The 16,318-nt window shown below is 46.5% G+C and overlaps 1 protein-coding gene across 11 annotated transcripts in view; it reads left to right on the top strand.

Annotated features, from left to right (window-relative positions):
* Positions 1-16,318, top strand: part of NPHP4 (nephrocystin 4) — a 134,480-nt gene that overhangs the window by 66,920 nt on the left and 51,242 nt on the right. The window lies entirely within an intron of this gene.

Here is a 16,318-nt window from a genome sequence, read left to right as displayed (position 1 = left end):
CACGGGGCTCGAGAATTAGAAGTTGGCTGATAGCCATGCACTGCCAGCTCTGTTTTGTACTGTTAATGTAGCTGTGAGTTTGTTGTTTTTACCAAGTGCTTTCTGCTCCCTTGAAGCACTGTTGTAGAGGGGAGTCTGTGATCTCAGTATGCAGCTTTCAGAAAGGGAGCCAGGGCTACCAGCAAAGTGACGTCCTTCCCGTGGCTGATGATTTATCTGCATGCGTGTGTGTGGCTACGGAGCGATGGAGGCTATCGGCTTCGTGTTTGGCTGCCCCAGCACCTTCTGCCGTGGCCAGTACCTTGTGTTCAGGGCCTCTTAGTTTATGCCTAAGGACCACCAAGCTGGTGTCCTGACTGAGAATTCCACCTGTGGTGAAAAGAGGAGCCAAAGTTAGGAGGGAGTGTCGGAGAAGTTCACACTGAGTGAGCATTGAGCACTTGGCTCTTCTAGAGAGCTCCCCTGCTGAAAGAATGTTCTAGATCACAAGTGGTTAGTCTCTTAGAAAGTTAGAAAGGTAGGGAGTGAACAAATGTGCAGGCCGGTAGAGGGGAGCTTAGTATTCATCCATCCCCGATGGCTCTTCTCTCTCAGGTGCTGCTCAGGTCTCCAGGGAGGACCCCCAGTGTCTCTTGGCTGCAGTCCTGGTGCTGCTGCAAAGGTGTGAGTTAGCCTGTCACTTGCAGTGATTTTTATGAGTTGAGATTGTAGTTTATGGAAACTGGTCTTGTTGCATTGAATTTTACAGTTGGTGGAAGCAGCACGTTTATTTCTTTGGCCTAGAACTCGATGTGCTGGCCTCCATCTCCATGGTCTTCCAGGATTTTCTGAGATATCTGAAAATACTCAGGTACCAGAACTTAATAGCAGATTGCTTTGGGACAAACCGCATCATTAAGTATTTTCCTTCTTTTCTACAGGGCAGTACATTTGATGGTTTTCATTGTTTTGTTCTTTCAAGTTTTGAATATTGTGCTTACCAGATTGCTCTCGGGATTGCTGTTTACCACCAGTGTGTACATTAATAATTACATCTTATGTAAGTGGTTCTGAAATATACAGTACCACTTGTTCTTGAGAAATGGCCAAAATATCTGCTAGAATCCCTCGCAGTGGTGGGTGGTAGGCATGTATTTTCTGTCAGAGTCGATTTAGAATAAATTTCCAGTTTTATTTGATAAAGTTGAATGCATTGAAGGCACAGAATATATATTTTAAAAATACCAAACAAAGGGTTAAATTTATTTCCAACCCATTCCCTGTTTTAAATCTAGTATCTTTCCTTCTTTGACATATATACATTTTATTTTTTAATTTTTATTTTTTTTGTGAGGAAGATCAGCCCTGAGCTAACATCTGTTGCCAATCCTCCTCTCTCTTTCTCTCTCTCTCTCTCTTTTTTTTTTTTTTGCTGAGGAAGATTGGCCCTGGGCTAGCATCTGTGCCCATCTTCCTCTACTTTATATGGGACGCCGCCACAGCGTGGCTTGACAAGCGGTGCGTCGGTGCGTGCCAGGGATCTGAACCTGCGAACCCAGGGCCACAGAAGCAGAGCATGCACACTTAACCGCTGCGCCGCCGGACTGGCCCCAGACATATGTACATTTTAAAAATAAAACAAATACCAACCTGTAAGAAACGTAGATATGAAAGAAAGATAGTATCATAGATTATAAAAATAGGTATATTTTGTGATTAAAAATAAACATGATGACTGTGGATTTTGATTAAGTTACTTGAAAGGACAGTAGTGAAATGTAATAAACATGGTATACCTGTGTCGGTAGAAATGTGAGAATAGATCATTTCCTTAGAGAACGAACCCGTACAGTTAGTGTTAAGGGAAAAATAGAATTACCTTTCCTGGAAAGGAATTTTCAAGAGTTTGATTTATGACATAGTTATGGCACTGGAGCAAGCAGCGAATTCTGTTTGAAGCCGTTCTGATCAAATTGGTTATAAACGGTGATGAGATGACCTACCGTTGGCTTCTCTCGGCCGGGATCAGCGGTGCACGCGGGCTGTGGGCTGTGGTTTTGGTCTCTTAGTTGCCATTTTCATGAGGGGATTTGTGGAGATTTAAAACCTAGTCTGCCGCTGCCTCCATTTCCCAGAATTGTCCTTCAACTGATTTTTTGCTTGGGGTTCATTGAGCTTCTTGGCTCTCTGGTTTTATAGTTTTCATCCCAGTTGGAAAAATTTTGATCATTATTTCTTCAAATAATTTCTTCTGTCTTCTGTCTCCTCTCCTTCAGGGCCCCCAATTACACATATGTCACTTGTCCCTCAGCTCACTGGTTCATTCACTATTATTCTAGTCTTTTCTCTCTGTGTTCCATTTTAGATAGTTTCTATTGCTGTGTCTTTACTTATCTTTCTTTCTGCAACGTTTGGTCTGCCATTAATCCCATCCTGTGTATTTTTTACCTCTGATATCGTAGTTTTCATCTCCAGAAGTTCTATTTGGGTCTCTTTTATATCTTCCATGTCTTGACTTAATGTGTTCAATGTTTCCTCTAGCTTTTTGAACATATGAAATACAGTTACCACTATTTTAATAACCTTGTTTGCTAGTTCTAATATCTCTGTCAGTTCTGGATCAGTTTTGATTGATTGATTTTTGTCCTAATTTGGGTTATATTTTCCTGCTTCTCTGCATGCATAGTAATTTTTGATTGGATCCAGATGTTTTGAATTTTCCCTTACTGGATGTTGAATATTTTTGTATTTGATAAATACTTTTGAGCTTAGGAAACAGTTTGATCCTTTTGGGTCTTGCCCTTAAGATATGTTAGGTGGGACCAGATCAGCCTTTAGTCTAGGGCTAATTATTCCCCACTAGGTGACAAGACCCCTTTGAGTACCCTCCCCGACATCCCCTGAATTATGATGTTTACCAGTCTGGCCTATGGAATGGGCCTGTTTCTGGCCCTGTCTGAGCACTGGCTGCTGTTCAGGTGGTTCTTTCCCCAGCCTTGGGTAGTTCCCTAGAGGGACCCTCTGTAAGTGACTGGAGCTCTCTCTGTGCAGCTCATCCTGCCTGGCACTCGGCCCTGTGAACTCCAGCTTGCTTGGTCTGTGTGGACTATCAGCTCTGTCTTCTCAGACCAGGGGTCCACCGTGCTCTGCCTGGGTTTCCCCTCCCTGCATCTCAACCGGCAGACCGGCTAAATGCTGTAAGCCCGGGCAATCGGAGGGCTCACCTCTTTTGTTTCCCGTTCCTCAGGACCATTCTCCTTTGTTGCCTGAATTCCAGTGTCTTGAAAACTATTGTTTTATATATTTTGTCAGTTTTTTAAAAATTTGTTTCAGATGGGAGGGTAGGTCTGGTCAGTGTTACTCCATCCTGGCCAGAAGTAGAAGTCTTTGACAGCTGTTAATGGTTCTAGGCTATTGGAATCATCCACCCCATCACCCCCAGGGCTGAGTCCAGTGGTTTTGAAAGTTTTCCCAGGTGCTTTGTGCTGCCTGTGGTTCACTAACCATGCCACTGTTTCATAACTTAGAGTCTTGGCTCATGCTCTCTGCCTGGAATGTATCTCCCTTGGGTGCTGCATTTATTTTCTTTTAAGGTATATTCTTTTTTTTAATTAAAAAATGACATAGTCAAGAATAGCCAAGTCAATTTTGAAGAACAAAAGAAGCTTCACTTTTCTTGATTTGCAGACTTACCATAAATTTATAGCAACTAGAACAGTATGGCATTGGTGCAGAGATAGACAGATAACAGGAAAAAATAAAAAATGTGATGTATGACAAATTAGAGATAAGGAGTGTATTAGTTTCCTATTATTGTTATAACCAATTACCCTAAGTTTAGTGGCTTAAAACAGCATAAACTTACCGTCATACAGTTCTGGAGGTCAGAAGTTCAACACGGGTCTCACAGGCTAAAATCAAGGTGTGGGCAGGGCTAGCGCCTTCTGGAGGCTTTGGGGGAGAATATGTTTGCTCGCCTTTCCCAGCTCCTAGAGGCCACCTGCATCCTTGGGCCCCTTCCTCCATCTTCCAAAGCAGCAGTGTAGCATTTTCAAATCTCTCTGACTGATCCTCCTGCCTCCCTGTCACTTATAAGGACTGTTGTGATTGTGTTGGGCCCACCCAGATCACCCAGGATGCTCTCCCCATCTCAGGGTTAGCTGATTAGCAACCCTTAGTTCTCTTAGTGTAATAACATGTTTACAGGTTCTGGGGATTAGGAGGTAGACATTTTTGGGGTGGGGAGCATTATTCTGCTGACTACGGGAGTAAGGATGGACCAGTCAATGAACAGTGCTAGAGTGGCTGTCTGTGTGGAAAATATAAAATCAGATCCTAATTTCATATCATGTACAAAAATAAATTCTAGATGGATTACAAAAAGAAACTTTAGAAATGTTATAAAATATTAGAATTAGAAGATTACAAAGAAGAAAGATTATAGAAAGAGCTGCTCCAAATCAGTAAGAAATACTAAACAACAGGAAAGAAAAGTGGGCAAAGGATATGAAGAGGGAACTCACAGAAAAACCAGGATAACCAGTGAATATGGAAAAGTGCTGCGTTTCACTAGTAATCAGAGAAATGTAAAATAAAATGAGAAATCATTTCTTCCTCCCCAGTTGGAAAAATCTAGCTGTCTCATAGCATGAAGGTTAACGAGCACATGGGAAAAGAGGGATCCTCACCACGCACGGAGGAGTGCGGTGTGGACACCAGCTCTGAAGAGCAATTTTGTAACATTTCGTTCATATCCTACAACTCAGAGCTGCCGTTTCTTGACTCCTGTTGCAGAGAACAGCTAGTTCATGTGTGCAAGGGGACCTGGACAAGGATGTTCATGACAACACTGCTGTTAGTAGTTAAAGTGCTCCCCAATTGGGGAATGGACAAATAAGCTGAATTGTTTGGAAACAGGACACTGTGTAGCAGTTAAAATGAATGAAATAGATCTTTGCATGTCATTGTGGAATCTTCACGCCAGTATGTTGAGTGGAAACAGCAGGTTCTGAAAGGACATGTCCAACATGGTAGCATGTAAGTAACTTACACACAACTGTATGTATTGTTTAGGAATGCATACTTGCTAATTGAATGATCTTAGACCAGTTACTTAATGTCTCTGTCCCTCAGTTTCCTCAGCTGTAAAATGGGATGGATTAAAGACCTATATATGAAAAACAAAACTTGAGAAATCTTAGAAAAATAAATCAGAGAATATTTTTGCGACTGTAGGGATAGGAAGGCTTTCTTAAACAAGATAGACAAAACGTAAACCAAAAAGAGAAGATTGAGAAGCATGATTATGTTAAAATATAAAACTTTTAGTGTGAGAGAAGACCCCATAAACAGAGTTAAAAGACAAACGTCAGACTGAAAGATATTGGCAATACACATAACCATTAAAACTTCATTGAAAGAATTAAAAGGATTAGAAAGAAGAAAGATGGTAGAAAGAGCTGCTCCAGATCAATAAGAAGTAGATCAACAACAGAAAAGAAAAATGGATGAAGGATATCAGAGGTTGCAGAGAGGATTAAACAAGTAAAGATTCGTCAGGGTGCTCAGGACTGCCTGGCACGGAGCAAATGCTCAACGGTTGCTCTTGGTGGTTGTTAACGTTGTCTCTATTGTACCACTGTTGCTGTCATCCCTCTGGGTGGCAGCATCGGTGGGCAGTGGCCCATGTTCATACCCCTTTCACCACTGGCCCAATTAAACACAGACCCCAAGTCCTACTGGAAACAAGGCGACCACCAGGGCAGGGGCAAATGCAGCACGTCTCCGTGGAGATTCTTTTGACCCCAACGTCCTTGATGGGTACAAACCAGTGCCTGTGACGCTGTCCAGGGAAGTGGGTCCTCACCGGGTCCAGAAAGCTCAGTGTTGGCTCTGCTTCTCCCGTTTTATATTAGCCATTCTGGAAGAGCTTAGGGGAGTGTTTACTCAGGTAGGGTTTGCTCAGTGGACCTCCTTCCCCGCTCCCTCCCTCACCCATTCAGTACATCCTCGCTGGGAGTCTGTGATGTGCCAGGGACTTTTTAGGCCCCTGTTCTTGTGGAGCTTATATTTTAAAGAGAGACAATAAACAAACTGCCACATATTTTAGGTAGCACGTACCGAAGGATACCTAAGGATAACTTACCACTCTGGTGCGGGATGTTGATAGTAGGGGAAGCTATACCTATGTGGGGTAGGGAGTATATGGGAATTCTCTGTACTTTCTGCTCAATATTGCTGTGAACATAAAACTACTCTAAAGATAAAGTCTATTGGGAAAAAAAAGAATAAGATATAGAAATAGAGAATAACTTGTGGGGAACTTTACGATTATGCCTGTCTTGATTCGATTAACTTGTGTTCAGGACTTCTGTTTCTGTTTTGACAATTGAGGTTCATCTGTGGTGCAGGTGTGGCTGCAGGTTCACCTGCAGAGGTCAGCAGACTGGAAGGCCAGAGAGGAAACATCTCAGGCTTTGGGGGCCAGATGACCCCTGTGGCACGGCAGCTCCTCGTCTTCTGCTGGTGTGTAGTGAAAGCCGTAGATGATATGTGGGTGAAAGAGTATGGCTGTGTTCCAGTAAGACTTTCTTTGCACACACAGGTTGTGGGCTGAATTTGACCAGTCGGCCATAGTTTGCAGATCCCTGATCGATAGCTTTCTTTTTTGTTGTGTCTGTATCACGTTTTGGTATTAGGCATATGCTAGTTTTGTAAAATGAGTGTTTAGTCAGGGTTCTCTAGAGAAACAGAACCAGTGGGTTATACATATAGGAAGATATTTATTTAAGAAATTGGCTCATGCAGTTACGGAGTCTGAGAAGTCCCACGATGTACCGTCTGCGAGTTGGAGACCCAGGAGAGCTAGTGGTGTAGTTCAGTCTGAGTCCAAAGCCTGAGAACCAGGGGAGCCAATGGCATAGATTGCAGTCTGGGTCTAAAGGTCTGACAACCAGGAGCACCGCGGGCAGGAGAAGATGGTTGTTCCCGGCTCAGCAGTCCGCAGGAAGGGCCTAATTCTTTGTTCCTTCGCCTTTTTGTTCTATTTATGCCCTCAGCAGATTGGACGATGCCCACAGATTGGATGATGCCCACTCACACTGGGGGGCAAACACTGTGCTGAGTCCACCAAGTCAAATGCTAATTTCATCTGGAAACACCCTCACGGACACACCCAGGAGAATGGTTGGCCAAGTATCTGGACACCATGGGATCCATCCATTTAAGCTGACACATAAAATAAACCATCACAATGAGTTAGGAAGCTTTCCATCTCTTTCTGTGCTTTAAAATAATTTCAACAAAAAAATAGTTTCAACCTATGAAACCATCAGGAATTTGGTGCCTTTTGAAGGGATTTTTTTGACAACCATTTAAATTTCTGTTTGTGGTTATCGATCTATTTAGGTTTTCCATCTAATTTTGTGTTAACTTTTGGGATACATAGTCTCTAGAGAAATGGTCAGTTTCATTAAGTTTACAAAAATATTGCAGTAAAATTGTATCTAATTTAAAAATTCTGATTTATATCTGTGATTAGATTCCCTTTGTCATTCCTAGTATTTTAGTGGGTCTCTCCTTTTCTTGGTCAGGCTTATCAAAAGTTTCTATATTTCGTTATTCTCTTCAAAGAATTAGCTATTGATTTTCCTTATTGGTTCTCTTGTTCTTGAAGTTTCTAATTATATCTTTAATTTTATATGCTTTTATCTTTATTAATTCCATCCTCTTTTTTCAAGTTTTTTTTTAAAGTTGAATGCTTTAGCATATTTTCCATTTATCTGCTTAATAATAAAAACATTTAAGGTTCTGCAAATTTCTTCCAAGTACAGGTTGGACCCTGTTTCATAGGTTTTGACCTGTAGTGTTTTTAAATTGTTGATTTCAATTTCTATTTTCCTTTATTACCACAATAAAAAAATTTATTAAACTTTTCTTATCCTTTCATATGGAAACTTCTGCTCATCTTTAAAGCCCAGCTCAAGTGTCTCATCCCTGGCAGAACTTTCTCTTCTGTATCTCACAGCCCTTTGTAGATACCGCTGTTTATTTTGTAATATTGTTTGTGTTCTGCGTTTCTTCCTTCCCTTACTGTTGGAGTGTATCAGTTGTGTTTGCTATGGTAACAGATAATTCCCAAATCTCACTGGTTTAAAACAAAAAGGCTCATTTCCTACTCCTGCTATGCGTCCATTGTGGGTTGGTGGTAGCTCTGCTCATCGTGGTCACAGAGGGCAGTTGTCATGTTGAGTATTGCTGGCCGCTGCGCCGGAAAGAAAATGAGGCCTCTGGAGGATCTCGTTCCACCAGTTAAATGCTCTGGCCCAGAAATGACTCGTGACTTCTCCCGACTCATTGACTAGAACTAGCCGCGTGGCCCCACCCAATTGCGGGGGCTGGCAAATGCCCTGATTTGCGCCTCGGAAGGTGAAGAGGTGCAGATTTTTGGTGTGGATGTTTGTTCAGTACTGAAGACTATCACAGGAGCGTCTCAGAAGTGGGGCTGTGTTTACTCATCTTTCTGTTGCCCAGCAGAGTCCTGGCCCCTAGTAAGGCATTCAACACGTGTTTGTAGAGTAAATGAATTAATCAGGACTCGCACGTACGAGAGATACTCAACTCAGAGTAGGTTAAACAAGAGAGGGAATCTGTTGGCTCATGTGACAGAAGAGTCCTGGTGTGAGCATGGCTGTATCATAGGACTCAAGTCATGTCCTGAAAACTCGGTGTGTCTGTCTGTCTCGCTCCCATACCCTGCCCCTCACCCTCAAGGTCTCTCAGTGTTGGCTTCCTTCCAGGTGGGATTTCTTCACGTGGTGGCCCCAGGAGCTCTGTGGGTATTCTTGGGCTGAGGAATCCCAGCAGAAAGAAGTTTTTTATTCAGTTTTTCCAGTGAAACCTGAGATGGAGCCTCCTCACTGTGTTGCGCCACCTGCCTTTACCCCGTGTGACTGCGAGGGGGGTGGGTTGGGGCAGTGGGCCCTGGACCACACACCCTCTCTTTTTTTTTTCCCTCACATCCGTTCTTTTTTTTTTTTTTTTTGTGAGGAGATCAGCCCTGTGCTAACATCCGCCAATCCTCCTCTTTTTTTGCTGAGGAAGACGGCCCTGGGCTAACATCCGTGCCCATCTTCCTCCACTTTATATGGGACGCCGCCACAGCATGGCCTACCAAGCAGTGCGTCGGTGTGCGCCCGGGATCCGAACCAGCGAACCCCGGGCCGCCGCAGCGGAGCGCGCGCACCCAACCGCTTGCGCCACCGGGCCGGCCCCTCTTTTTTTTTTTTTTTTTTTTTTTAATTGATGTTTTAATAGTTTTTTTAACATTGTCAAATTTTGGGTTGTACATTTTTGTTTGTCCATCACCATATATATGACTCCCTTCACCCCTTGTGCCCACCCCCCACCCCCACTGCCCTGGTAACCACAGTCCAGTTTTCTCTGTCCATGTGTTGGTTTATATTCCACATATGAGTGAGATCATACAGTGTTTGTCTTTCTCCTTCTGGCTTACTTTACTTAACATAATATCCTCCAGGCCCATCCATGTTGTTGCAAATAGGACGATTTTGTCTTTTTTTATGGCTGAGTAGTATTCCATTGTATATATATACCACATTTTCCTAATCCAGTTGTCAGTCGAGGGACACTTAGGTTGCTTCCACTTCTTGGCTATGGTGAATAATGCTGCAATGAACATAGGGGTGCATAAGCCTCTTTGGATTGTTGATTTCAGGTTCATTGGATAGATTCCCAGTAGTGGGATGGCTGGGTCATAGGGCATCTCTATTTTTAATTCTTTGAGGAATCTCCATACCGTTTTCCATAGAGGCTGCACCAGTTTGCATTCCCACCAGCTGTGTATGAGGGTTCCTGTTTCTCCACATCCTCTCCAACACTTGTTGTTTTTTGTCTTGGTGATTATAGCCATTCTAACGGGCGTGAGGTGGTATCTTAGTGTTGTTTTGATTTGCATTTCCCTGATGATTAGTGATGTTGAACATCTTTTCATGTGCCTATTGGCCATCTGTGTATCTTCTTTGGAGAAGTGTCTGTTCATTTCCTCTGCCCATTTTTTGATCGGGTTGTTTGTTTTTTTGTTGTTCATTTGTGTGAGTTCTTTATATATTATGGAGATCAACCCCTTGTCAGATGTATGTTTTGCAAATATTCTCTGCCAGCTGGTGGGTTGTCTGTTCATCTTGATTCTGGTTTTGTTTGTCTTATAGAAGCTCTCTAATCTGATAAAGTCCCACTTGTTTATTTTTTCTTTAGTTTCCCTAGTATGGGTAGGCATGTCATCCAAAAAGATTTCTTTATGACCAATGTCAAATAGTGTGTTGCCTATGTTTTCTTCTATGAGTTTTATAGTTTCAGGCCTCACCTTCAGGTCTTTGATCCATTTTGAGTTAATTTTTGTGAACGGCGATAGCAGATGGTCCACTTTCATTCTTTTGCGTGTGGCTGTCCAGTTTTCCCAACACCATTTATTGAAGAGACTTTCCTTTCTCCATTGCATGTTCTTAGCTCCTTTGTCGAAAATTAGCTGTCCGTGTATGCCACACACCCTCTCTTGATGTAGGGGGTGGGCTGGCCTGCCCTGACTACACGGGTAAGGGCTGGGAGGGTGATTCCCCAAAGGGAGCCATCAGTGCTGCTTTCGGAAGAGAGTGTGGATTCGGGGTGGGCAGAACCGGCAGACAGACGTGGTTGCCCCACAGCTTGAGGGCCTGCTCCCCTGATTCCGAGTCCTTGGTCTTGGTTGCGCTCTGCTGCTTCTACTGCGTGGTGGCATCCCAGCTTTGACCAGCTTTTCCTGCATTTCTCAATCTTCGAATGAGGAGATAGTAGTAGTTCCTGCCACTCCTCCTGTTGTGTGAGGATGAAGACCAGTGAGAACCGGCCTGTCCTCTGGAAGCCCACCGTCTTGACCTTTAGACAGGCAGCTGGGCACAGAACAGTGCCTGTAGGAGGCCAGACGTGCTTGGGCTCCAAGGAGCGTTGTGGAGGTTCAGGGGACCAGGGCCCTCCCGGGGAGGGCTTCCCCACAGGGGCAGCTCACTTTGGGCTCGAGATGGATCCTGTCACCCGCTGGGACAAGCCTCTTTCTGGATGACTGGGCCCAGGGTATAATTTTCCCACGTAGGGCGCACTGAGCCTGGATTTGACTTCTTCAGATGCAGAGCTGTTGGGTACACACACTCAGTTCTTCACCAGAAGATTTATCGTTACACCCTTGGCAGACAGGAGCACATACCTTGGTTGCTGGAAGGATCAGGAATTGGACTCCAGTGCAGATGTGTGGGAGCAGCATCGTCTGTTTTTCAGCTGCTGTTTGGGGACCAGCTGATCTGCATGGATGGAAGCTGATTTCATTTGGTTTATTTAATTTGGATTTATTGCTGCATTTGTGTCACATTAATATGATCGCCTTCATCCCAGGTTTAATGCATTTGAAGACATTGCCTCCCAAGACCCAATGTAAGAGACTTAAATATCTACAAGTCTTTAACTTATGATGCAAACTTTTCCAACTTCAGTATTTTACCACCTTATATGGTTCCTTTGGAAATCCTAATGATATGCGGCTGTCACTTTAAGTGAAGTGCTTAGGCTTTCCCTCATGAATAATCCTTTTATTTCTTCTGTGAAATTTCCAGAGAGCACAGGTCCATTCATCGCCCTCCATGGAAGAGTGCGAGTGAGCCGCTAGAGGGCACTCAGGCTCTGTTTCTGTAACTTGGAATTGCCCTGACCTGGATTTTGCTTTTGAATGTTCTGGTGGTGTCAGAATTTCGGTGTGTTTGCTTAATAGATTTAAAAACAGCCATGTAGAAGGGGTCGTTGAAAATATGTAACTATGGTGTTTCCCAGAATATTTTGAGTTACATTCTGGACGTGGTTGTGACCTTTTGTGCTGTCGACACTGTCGGAATGTTCTCTCCCACAGGCAGCCCCCTAGCCATGAGTCGTGTCATCCAGGAAATTGTGCAGCAGTGGGGAGAGTGTAAAGCTGTTGAGTAGGAACGGAAGTTAGCGTGCAGGTTGTAGAGGAATCTAGGGCGCTTTCTGCTGGAGAAGGTCAGTGAGGGGTTCAGAGCAAAGCACCGACGAGGGAGATGATGCTTCTGAGACCGGCCCGTGAAGGTGACCCCAGTGTCACCGTGCTCCCCACTCCTCTTGGGCCTGGTTAGCCGAGATGGGGTACCTGCGCCCTGAATTCCTTCTGCACGGAGACCCGAGCCCGCTCATCATCGAGCTGTCCCTTGATCTCTTCCTGGATTTTGCTCATTTCTCCCATTGCTGTGGTCCAAGTCTTAGGAAAAATGACTTTTTAGCTCCAAATAATTAGGAATAGGGGCCTTTCAGATGGGTTTGCCTTATGAATTCAGTGTCTAGAGTACCATTAAATACTGATTACTCCTTTATTTTCAAGGTCTGATGAGGAAAGCTGTTTTTCATGACCTGTTTTTTTTTTTTTTTAATTTTACTTATTTATTTTTCCTCCAAAGCCCCAGTGGATAGTTGTATGTCATAGCTATGCATCCTTCTAGTTGCTGTATGTGGGACGCGGCCCCAGCATGGCCAGAGAAGCGGTGCTTCATGACCTGTTTTTGAATCACAGCAGCTGCATCTTTAGCGGTGATGACCCCTTCCTTCCCCCTGCCTTTTGGGGCCAGTTGTTCGTCCCGGTCCCGTCATATTGGCAGACGCCCCCCCCCCCCCGCCCCCGCCCCAGACGAAGGCCTGGCCCCTTCCCTGCCTTGGCCTGAGCTGCTGCAAGTTGCTAAGCAACAGACACCTCTCCCAGCAAATAACTGACCCTTCAGTGAAACACAGGCAGGTCTGTTCCCTGGGCAGCATTGTCCTCCATGCACGCTCCTCATCGGGCCCAGCCTGCTGACTCTTTCTTCGGTCTCCCCCCAGAACGCACAGCTGTGTTCAGACAAAAGCATTCTCAGGAAGACAGCGTGCATTTGGGGATAAAGGGCTTTAACACTGCCTCCTATGCAGGCCCGCTCCTGGTCAGTGATGGGCAGGAAAGTGGTCATGCTGCGGGGAGCCCACCAGTTTTTCCAGAGAGGACATTGGCGAGGCCTCTGCTCTCTCCAGCCTGGAGGATGTCTCCCTGACATCCTCTTTGTGATTGTTCATTTACCTGTGTGCTTGTTTTTACATCCTTCTGTGACTCTAGCCCATATGACTCTCCAGAAGTGCTGTCTGAAGTGTGTGGACCTGAAAAGTCGTCCCTCTTTTCCTAGAATGTGGAATGTGGAATGTGCTTCAGATTTGCATAATTCTGGACTTCCCCCTCCAGACAGAATGCAGAGAAAGCCGAGGACTCAGGTGTTTGTGTGACCCGGTGGGACGCGGGCAGCCCAGGTTTTGAGCAGACTGCAAGCCCCTGCCTTGCCTTTTAGTCAAGTATAGGGTGTTTGGGCTTCTGGAAGCTGCCCTGACAGAAGAGAGGCCTGGACAATTGAGCCTTTGCTAACAGCGATTTTCGGTGAGTGGAGACTGATTGAGGAATAACAAAGTGTCAGGGGAAAATGAATCTTCAGACAGGTGGCACACCGGCTGCAGCTGGAAAGGTAGGTTTCTCCTTTGTCTCAGGCAATCAGTGTGGATCCTGGCTGCCTTGCACTTAGCAGTGGCGGCGTGGGAAACCACTGATTTAGTCCGTTCCTGCTGTTCTCTGTTGATGGCGCCGAGGCTGAGGTGTCCCGGGCACAGCTTCCTGGGCCCCGTGGCCCATGAGCACTGGGCAGAGCTGCCCTCTCTGAGTTTCTGTGATCTTCTCCTAACGTCCAGGTTATTTACCTCAAACCAGAGCCCTGTGATGGCTCGGCCAGACGCTGACGTTCCTCCCAGCGCAGAGCCCAGCCTTCCCAGCCGGGGTACAGCAGAGGGGCAGAAGCACCCGGGGTCAACAGCTGCCCACTGTGGAAATCTCATTTTTCAGTGCTGTGCTGACTGGTGTCATTGGTTCCCCAGGAGCGTTTCCGGTTCTGGCAGGGACATAAGGACATGCCTTATAGTGATCATTAAATTAAAATTTATTTTTAATCCCTCGGGTAATATACAAATACATGCTTACTCACATATTTAATGGGGGAAGTTACAGCCCTTCACTGTTCCATACTGTCCCACGAATTTCCATGAATTTTCCTACATGCCTACATCCATATGTAGTTTGCTTTCTTTCTTTTTTTCCTTTAACATAGAGAGGATTACATTATGCAAATTGTTTTTCTACTCTGTAACTCGTTGTGGCGACCTTCCCTGTCAGGCCCCTGGTTGACCTCCCCCTCTAACCGCTTCCGTGGTCTGCACGTGGGCTTGTGGGATTTGCTCGGGTGCTTCTGTGCTCGGGCATGTGGGTCATGGCGGTTTGCTGTTGTCAGCAGGGCTGCTGCAGACACTCTTGTGCTCGCCACAGGTAGCATTGCACGCGTGTCCTCTGCACACATGCGTGTTGCCCGGACAGCGCTCGGCTTGGTCGTGCTCTGTGGCGGAAGTTGGGCTTCCCAGTCAGACACCTTGTTGGCTGTTGGGAGACTCCTGGAGGACTTGAGGTGGATGCTCTCCCGAGGCTGCGATGCTCTCTGAGTGCGACCATTCGATGGTATCTTTGAGAAGCAACTTAACCAACAGTCACCACAGGGAACATTAAAGGAAAAAAGTGTTGAAGCTGATTTGTTTTGTGGTTTTGGTATACTTTCTCTCTGCCCTGCCTCACTGGGGTGTATGGACTCAGGCCCTCTTGGCCCTGGGATCACCAGTGGGCGTCTTTTTAATCCACTGCCAGAGCCTTTCTTGTGCCGTTTTGTTCTCTAGGAAGATAAGATTGCATAAATCACGATGTAAAGAACCACCTTAAACAACACCCCGCAAGCGCCCAGCGTTGAGAGCGTGGGGGCGTGAGAGTGCACGTGAGGAGGTTTACTGTGCGTTGAAGTTGAACTCGCTGCAGCGCTCAGATTTCCCTCACTGGAGGACACGGAGGGGCCGCTCCTAAGTGCCAGGCTTCTCTTAGCAGAGGATAATGGAACCATTTCCTGCAGTTTTTACCTCGTTACCAGAATCAGCCTGTGCAGTTTTCGGAGCCTGCGTTCAGGGTGGAACAAAGGAGAACTCAGCTTGCGGTTCTTGTGTTCCGCCTTTGAGACTGTTTCGGGGGAGGGGTGGGGAGCGGGTTGCTGCGCAGAGCTCTGAAATTGTCTGTGGAGAGGCTCGAGGTTTCAAGGACAGCTGGCCCTGGCAGAATCCTCATCTGCATTTGGCTTCTAGTGACATTCCATTTTTCCTGGGAAGCAATGCTTGCTCGATGATTTGCTGACTCCCTCTGAAGTGAGCTCGTTTCAGGAACCAAAGGCTCAAAGTCTCGAGTGTTCTGGAGTTCTTGGCTTGTTAGAAAGGAGCCGGGGCACGGGTGGGAGGTGGGGGTGCTGGGGAGTGGCTGGAACACGAGCCGTGCTGCTGACCCCCTGAGGGGGGAGCTCCCTCTGCCTCTGCCCCCCATTGCTCGTCAGCCTCGGCCCTCAGCCTGGGGGGAGCCTGCGGCGCCTTCTCCAGTGGGTTCTGGAGCAGCTGGAGGGGACTTTGGTGGCGTGTCCGCCCTGGTGGGTACAGCAGGGCCAGGTTTAGGGTGGTGCTTTGTGTTGGGTTCCTCCTTGGCAGACAAAGTGTTTGTTGCTGTTATTTTCATTTTATTGCGATTGAGAGCAGCACAGGAGTTGCTGGGCATTCTCTATACAGAGTGCACAGCGTCTAAAATCATGGACCCCGTGCTTCGGGTGGCTGGTCGGTAGGAACTGCGTGCCCGCCCCGTGCCGGCCCTGCACTGTGTGCTTTGCGGATTCGGGGCCGCAGGGGAGCATGAGCAGCTCGTTGGCTTGACGCACATTGGTGCCTGCTGTTCCAGGGCTCAGAGGTGGCTGTGTGGGGACTTCAGCAGAGGCCACAGAGGAGGAGGGAGGGAAAGCCAGAGGCGGGCGGTCACGCACACATGAGGGTGACACGAGGCAGGACTCAGCTTCTGGGGAAGGGCCTCGGTTTCTCAGGGTCTGGGCTGTCCTGAAGTCCAACAGTGGGTGGTGTCCGTGCACAGTGGAGAGAGTCCAGTCTTCATGAAGGGGGTGGTGACGAGCAAGCCAGGGCATGGCCCCAACGGCTGGAGATGGGCCGTGGTCCTCAGGGAATCTGGATGAGTCGTACCCGGGCCTTCGGGTGGGTGGAGGGGGCCCTGTCCGGATGGGCTTGGGGCCAGGCCGGGGCAGCCCCTACTGTAGACTGGAGGGAGTGACGTTGGTGGGTAAAGGCAGAAGGAGAGCAGTCA

This window comes from Diceros bicornis, chromosome 13 (genome assembly GCF_020826845.1).
Source record: "Diceros bicornis minor isolate mBicDic1 chromosome 13, mDicBic1.mat.cur, whole genome shotgun sequence".
Taxonomy (NCBI): domain Eukaryota; kingdom Metazoa; phylum Chordata; class Mammalia; order Perissodactyla; family Rhinocerotidae; genus Diceros; species Diceros bicornis.
This window is presented reverse-complemented; position numbering and strand designations above follow the sequence as displayed.